At 43.4% G+C, this 6,087-nt stretch overlaps 1 long non-coding RNA gene across 1 annotated transcript; it reads left to right on the forward strand.

Moving 5' to 3' along the window:
* The first annotated feature begins 1,676 nt into the window (after nt 1-1,676).
* Nucleotides 1,677-6,087, forward strand: LOC109367688. Its single transcript, XR_002115006.1, has 3 exons — nt 1,677-1,808; nt 2,386-2,495; nt 4,634-6,087. It is a non-coding gene; the product is annotated as an uncharacterized LOC109367688 (long non-coding RNA).

A 6,087-nucleotide genomic window follows, 5' to 3' on the forward strand; every position in this document is an offset into this window, starting at 1 on the left:
ATCATTAGACATCACCTTCCCAGATGTAAAATACCCAGCTGTCCATCCTCGTGCCTATATCAACACCAAGATCTCACGCAGAAAGTACTGCTGCTCCAACTCTTTTCCAAACTGTTCCGGGATACATTTATCAGACCAAAGCTAAAAGTCATTCTATGAGCTTTCAAGTGCCTCCCAGAAACTCAGATCATGCTCATCAAAATGAAAGATCTTTATTTCTGTCTCTCAGTCCTCGATTACCTCATCATTTGAATTTACACCATATTTGTAAAACAGACGCCTCTTCCTTTTCTTTCCCAGAGTGAGTACAGATGATCATATCTTGAGCATAATTCATATTAGCAAACTCATGAAGATAACCATGGTAGAATAAATTGTGCATAGCACGATCAATAATCAAAAATTAAAGGGCAAACGTACATAAACAGGTACATATCTGCCCACAGTGTAGCGTGATAACTCAGTGGATCACGACCAAAGGACTTTGGGACTCATTCCATACTTTGTTCTGATCAGCACGTGAATGTAGGTGTGATCACAAGTGAAAGCAAGTGTTGGATCTTCACAAAGGAGTGACTTGCTGTTCCCATCTCCTGCCTTTTCCTTCCTTAATGCACGATTTGCAGAACGCAACACCACCATATCTGCACACAAATCTCTGACTTAGCCAATTAGTTTTGAGACTTCTTTTTCCATTTTAGTTTCTCCTGTTAAGTTTTCAGTTAGACAAAAGAAGCTGAACCATTCCCACTAAAAACTGCTACAAATGCCATTGAGATTCTCAGGTCTTGATTTAGCATTTAGAGCCTTTTTTTGAAAAGAAGTTTCCAAACAAGTCTCGTCTTCCTCATTTTTCCAGATGAAACCTCACAAATGATCGATATTTCACACCTTTTTAATGTTGATACAGATTTCCAGAAGTCACATTAAGACTGTGAAGATAAACCCAGCCAGAACATAACAAAGCAGAGCCTACTTTCAATAACGCTGTTTTGTGACAATTCTCCAAATCATGCAAGTTTACTCCAATAACCCCCAGGCTTCTCAAGTGAAAAGACCACCTAAAGTCTCTCTTGGGCCAACCACGAGGGGAAGCCCTGCCTTCAAAACCAAGTATCAGTTCACATAATACAGCAGCTGAAACAAACTCTGGGGCACAACACTCAAGTGCACAATGGCCAGCCTCCCTAGCCCTAAGTTGGCATTGCTGTGGCTGAGGTGATGCATTTTGGAGCAGCAGCTCCTTGGACGAACAGCGCCCTGGAAGCTGCTCACAAGAGAGGAGAGTCAGCTTGGACTGTGCCATGCCAGCCCCAAGAAACTGAACCTTTCTGCTCAATCTGCTTTCTCTGAAAAGTCTTAACAGCAATGTCAACGCATGCTTACACTTCATATAGCTTCTCCTCTGTACATGAGTAACCCAGGACAAACGTAAGCCTCCTCCAAGCCTAAGAAGAGCATCTGAAATACCCACCATCAACAACTATCACAGGGAATCCAAGAGTCAGAAAACCCACTGGGCAAATGCACCCCATGACAACACTCCAGCAAAGACCAGCAGCACTATTTTTGCTCTGAAGCTCCAGAGATGAAGGCTGATGACAGTCATGGAAATCTTGCTATGTTCAAATGTGCACAACTTTTCTTTTTTTTTTTTGTAACTCACGTCATAAAGATGCACGTTCTTTAAAAAGAGTTCCAGGCTAAGACTCATTTTGCTTTGCCACTGACAGCCTGCCACATGACATAACACATGCGTCCAAGATTTCACTCAATTGGCATATTTTGATTGCATCTGTCACACACAGGTAGATCTTTAGGTTGAGAGATACGATGAGCTTTTAGATCTCCTTTCATATGGCTTCATAGCGTATGCTGCTACAGGAATGAACTTGTCAACTCAAATGCAAAATGACTGAATGGCTTTTAATCACTTTGATAATGTTCACGTTATTGCTTTGACAGGATAGCAGCAGATACACTTTGCTGATTCAGCCACTCACATAACAATCTAATGGGCTTTTCTGACTAATGCCACGCTCTAAAAATATACATGGGGCTAATAAATGAGCCTCTGCTACACTGAAAAACAAGCTCATTAAGACAATTCCTCTGAAAAGTGGCATTTTTATGACAAGATACCGATGCACTTAATTATCCTATACACCGACAGAGCTGAAAGAAATTGAGAAAAATGTGTAGCACATCTGGAGGTCTCAAGAAGAGAATTCTCATATAGGTGCTCACAGAGAGTAGTGTGAAGGGGAATTTGAGAAGAACTGCGTGGTTGTTTCTGCACAGGAGAGGGTCTGCTGTCAGCTACAGATTGCCATCCATTTACAAAGAACAGAAGGCCAGTTCCTAAGAGGAGACTTGTCATTACAGATCAATTAATTCTCTCAGTTGTACTCTATGTCAGAAGAGCAGCTGCTGCTGTTGAAGGACAGCGAAGACAGAGATTTAGGAGGACAGAACAGTCTTTAGTGATAGCTGAGGTAAGGGACTTGTTTTCATCACAGTGTTTGCTCGGATTATCTACCCCTTAAGCTCATTCCCTGCTCTTCAAATCAGCGTGTAAGGACAGTTAGAAACACAGCTCATGCTGCAGCAGGCAGCAGTGCAGTTAGTGCGGAGGCTGAGCAGCACACAACACAACTGTGCCTGGAAGTGACCCTGAGTGCCACCCCGCAGCATGGGCATAACCGAGGTGACATTGCCAGCATGTTGCTCACTTTTTCTGGCCATGCCATCACACATGAAAGTGAATTCTACAAGGCCCCTCTCTGTTGTTAGGCAGTGAGCTGTTCCTACCTTTGCTCCACTGCACTATTTGTGTAGTGGCACAGTAAACCAGACCAGAGAACTCTAATTTAAAAACCAAATACGCATCCAGTTGATTCCCAACATAATATATAATTTCTTTTTTCTTGCCAAACTACGTTCATTCTCACACCGATTTACCATCCTGCTGCATCAGTAACTTTGCAGACGCCTCAGAAAAGGTGAGGAACAAGGGCTGAGGTGGAGAATGCCTAATCCTGCTTACGCATCACCAGTATGAAATGGAAGTGCACAGCCTGTGCCCCCCACTGCTGCATTAAGGGAATCTCGAGGCAACATCCCCTTGAAGGGATCAAGCTAAATACTTCCGCAGGTGAATGCAAGCTGCACTAGAGGCAGGGCTTTAAGCTGACCTTCATAGCTCAACTGTAGTTGTGAGGACAGGTCCAAAGTGATACCGTGTGGAGCAGAAAGTCTTTATCCACATGAAAAATGGTTTCATTGGACGCTGACACTTCATCAGCTGTTGACTAAAGTGTGGTTTGGATCTTGCTTTTGTAGCGAATTTCAGCTTTGAAAGAAATGCAGGCTGTGGTCTGCGTGCCACACATGGTTTGTTAGGACGCAGCCCATAGTGACAGTCGCTTCCAGTAGTTCTTCCCATTTACATCACAAGTACAGGTAGGTCTTAGCAGGGAGCTCACAGAGCACAGGAGCACCCAGCGCTGGCCCACACCAGTTTGTCCAACAATGAAACGGAGCTGATTTCTCTAACCATTCTCCTTTTGCCATTTCACTGTTTGATTGCTGTTCTCAGTCAGCAACAGATATCTATCTTCAAACCACTGTGACAGTTTGAGCGTGAGAGCTGTCACTATTGTGAATGGAAAAGCTCACATTTTCCACTTACAGATTCACCCTAACATAGACAGCATGGCATTCATTACTCTTTACATTTAATCCTATATTTCTGCATTGAAACAGGAGTGTTTTCCATTGTTGACAAAAGTACAGCCACATATACCCATCTGCTTCGATTCCTTAGGGAACGTTCATTGTTTGAAATAACACTTGCAGCATGTGTACAGATACCCAAGCAGCCCTTCAGTAGCTCTAAATAACAGCAGAATCCAAGCCACAGCACTCAAAGCCTGCAGGTATCAGTACCAATGAAAAAACACGTAGGGTAAGCAGGACTCTGCTTGCACTTTAACCACAGGCACACACCTTTGCTCCTTGCCATGCTGCCAGATGCACCTGCTCTGCACTCTGTGCCTCACTGGTGAGGATCTTAAGAGCAAATGAGGCATGGGGCACAAGCCTGTGACCAATGCACTCTGGGGAGACTTGTAAAGAACGTGTAATTGGCTGCACGGGTAAATACACTGCCTAAAAAGATGGGGAAGCAATGAACTAGATGGTCCCCCTAGTGTTTCCTTGCCTCTTATCATCACTGCAAAGCAGGCATGAGAATGTCCCTGCTCCCTCTCATCCTACTGCCAGTGGAGTGAAAAAGCCCTGCACCTGCTGTGCATTACCAGCTGCATGGAAAGGTGACCCTTCACAGGAGGGAAGAAACACATTCCACCACAGATTGTTCAGCATAGTTCTTTCCTGGGGACTGAAAACAGCTGAGTGAGCATAAAGAGCTCACAAATGACTTATTAATAAGTGCATTGGATCTAATGATCTGTGAAACTGAAATGAGATTATTTGGGTTATCTCATTAAACAAGAATAATAGCAATAATAACCAGGCAGTAATCAGGAGTGGGCCAACCCAAGGACAAACTAAAAACTAGGGGCAAAAGGCTCTTAACTAATAATCTGCATGTCTGTGCCTCTACTTCTAGATCCAGAATTTATGAAAAAGTCAAGAACCACATCTAACTGAAAAGATCAATGTCAACAAGCAGGAATTAAATCAGTGCCTACCAGAGCTGTATGGGTCTGCCATTTGCTCACTCAGCCTCAAACACGTGCAGATGCTGAGCACACAAAGCAGCAGAACTGCCTCAGTTCTTCATGAGATCTTCATCCCTTGAGCAAGGTACAGTGAAGCCCACATTGACATGCGTGAGGATCAGCTTTTTTTTCAAGCCATGGATTTGTGCATGTTTTCCACCACCAGAAGCCAGCCTAGATGCCAACAGCTGTGAGATAGCTCATTCTCAGGTTTGGGAAGCTAAGGCAATAAACTGGTGATAAAATCTTTTTCCCCTCCTCCTTCACAAAGAGATTCCTGCAATTTAAGACAGGTGTTGATGATCAAGGTTGAATCTACCTCAGCTTAGAGCAATAAAGGAAGAAAGATTGCGTTCCCTGCTGGAGTCCCAGGCTGTGGGACTGCCAATGAAATCGTAGCCACCAAAAGCATCTGTTGGCACAACAGTTGTGACTTCACTTACACTCCACATAGAGATGCTGAAAAGAAGCACAGAGAACCAGTCTTCTTCAGTTGTAAGTTTACAGTCCTTGCTTTGCCAAGGCTGTCAGAACTGAGCTTGTTGGCGTGGACTTCATTTTAAGGAAAAATAATACAGTTTTTCCATTGTTTAAAAAAGAACAACCAAAAAAACACCAAGAAGTAGAGATAGAGGACTCACAAAGATCATAGAAAGGACAAGCTATGTCAGGACTGTACAGAAAGATACGAACAAAGGGAGCATCTGCAACATGACAAAGGTTTGTACTGATTCTATGAAGTCCAGCTACCGACCTCCAGAAGTGACATTCACCTGTTTCTTGCTTCATTGGGAAGACAGACATTTTGTCCTACAACCAAACGGGTTGTGGTTCCTTGTTTGAAACCAGAACAATTTCCTGGTGATGAGAAGTAAACACCCACAACTTAATTGGAAGGCTTCTGTTTAAACAGACTCTTAACTTGTGTGTTGATAGCACTGCACCAAGTAAAGCTGCGTTTGAACAGAGTACTGCAGTATGACTGATGCAAAGGTCATAGGATTACAGTAATCACATGGGCCATCTTTGTGACCTCTGGGGAAAGATAATATGGAAACAAGTACTACTACTGCTGAGAAAGTCTTTTAGCCTGGGAATGAGGTGTCTTTAGCAGATCACCAGGATGCGTTGGCTTGGAAGTACAATGATGGCGGAGATAGCGCTCAGACTATCCCAGCTGTGTATTTGGCATACATCAGAGAAAGTCTCAATACAAAACATCAGGAGCACAGGTACTTTAACATGCCTTCTGATGAGTCTCTGCACTTCACTAAGTGCAGAAGTACTCAGGACTAGGGAGCAGAAATAAAGTCACTGCTCAAAATATGCATCACAATCATAA

The sequence above is a fragment of the Meleagris gallopavo genome, chromosome 5 (genome assembly GCF_000146605.3).
Source record: "Meleagris gallopavo isolate NT-WF06-2002-E0010 breed Aviagen turkey brand Nicholas breeding stock chromosome 5, Turkey_5.1, whole genome shotgun sequence".
NCBI lineage: Eukaryota > Metazoa > Chordata > Aves > Galliformes > Phasianidae > Meleagris > Meleagris gallopavo.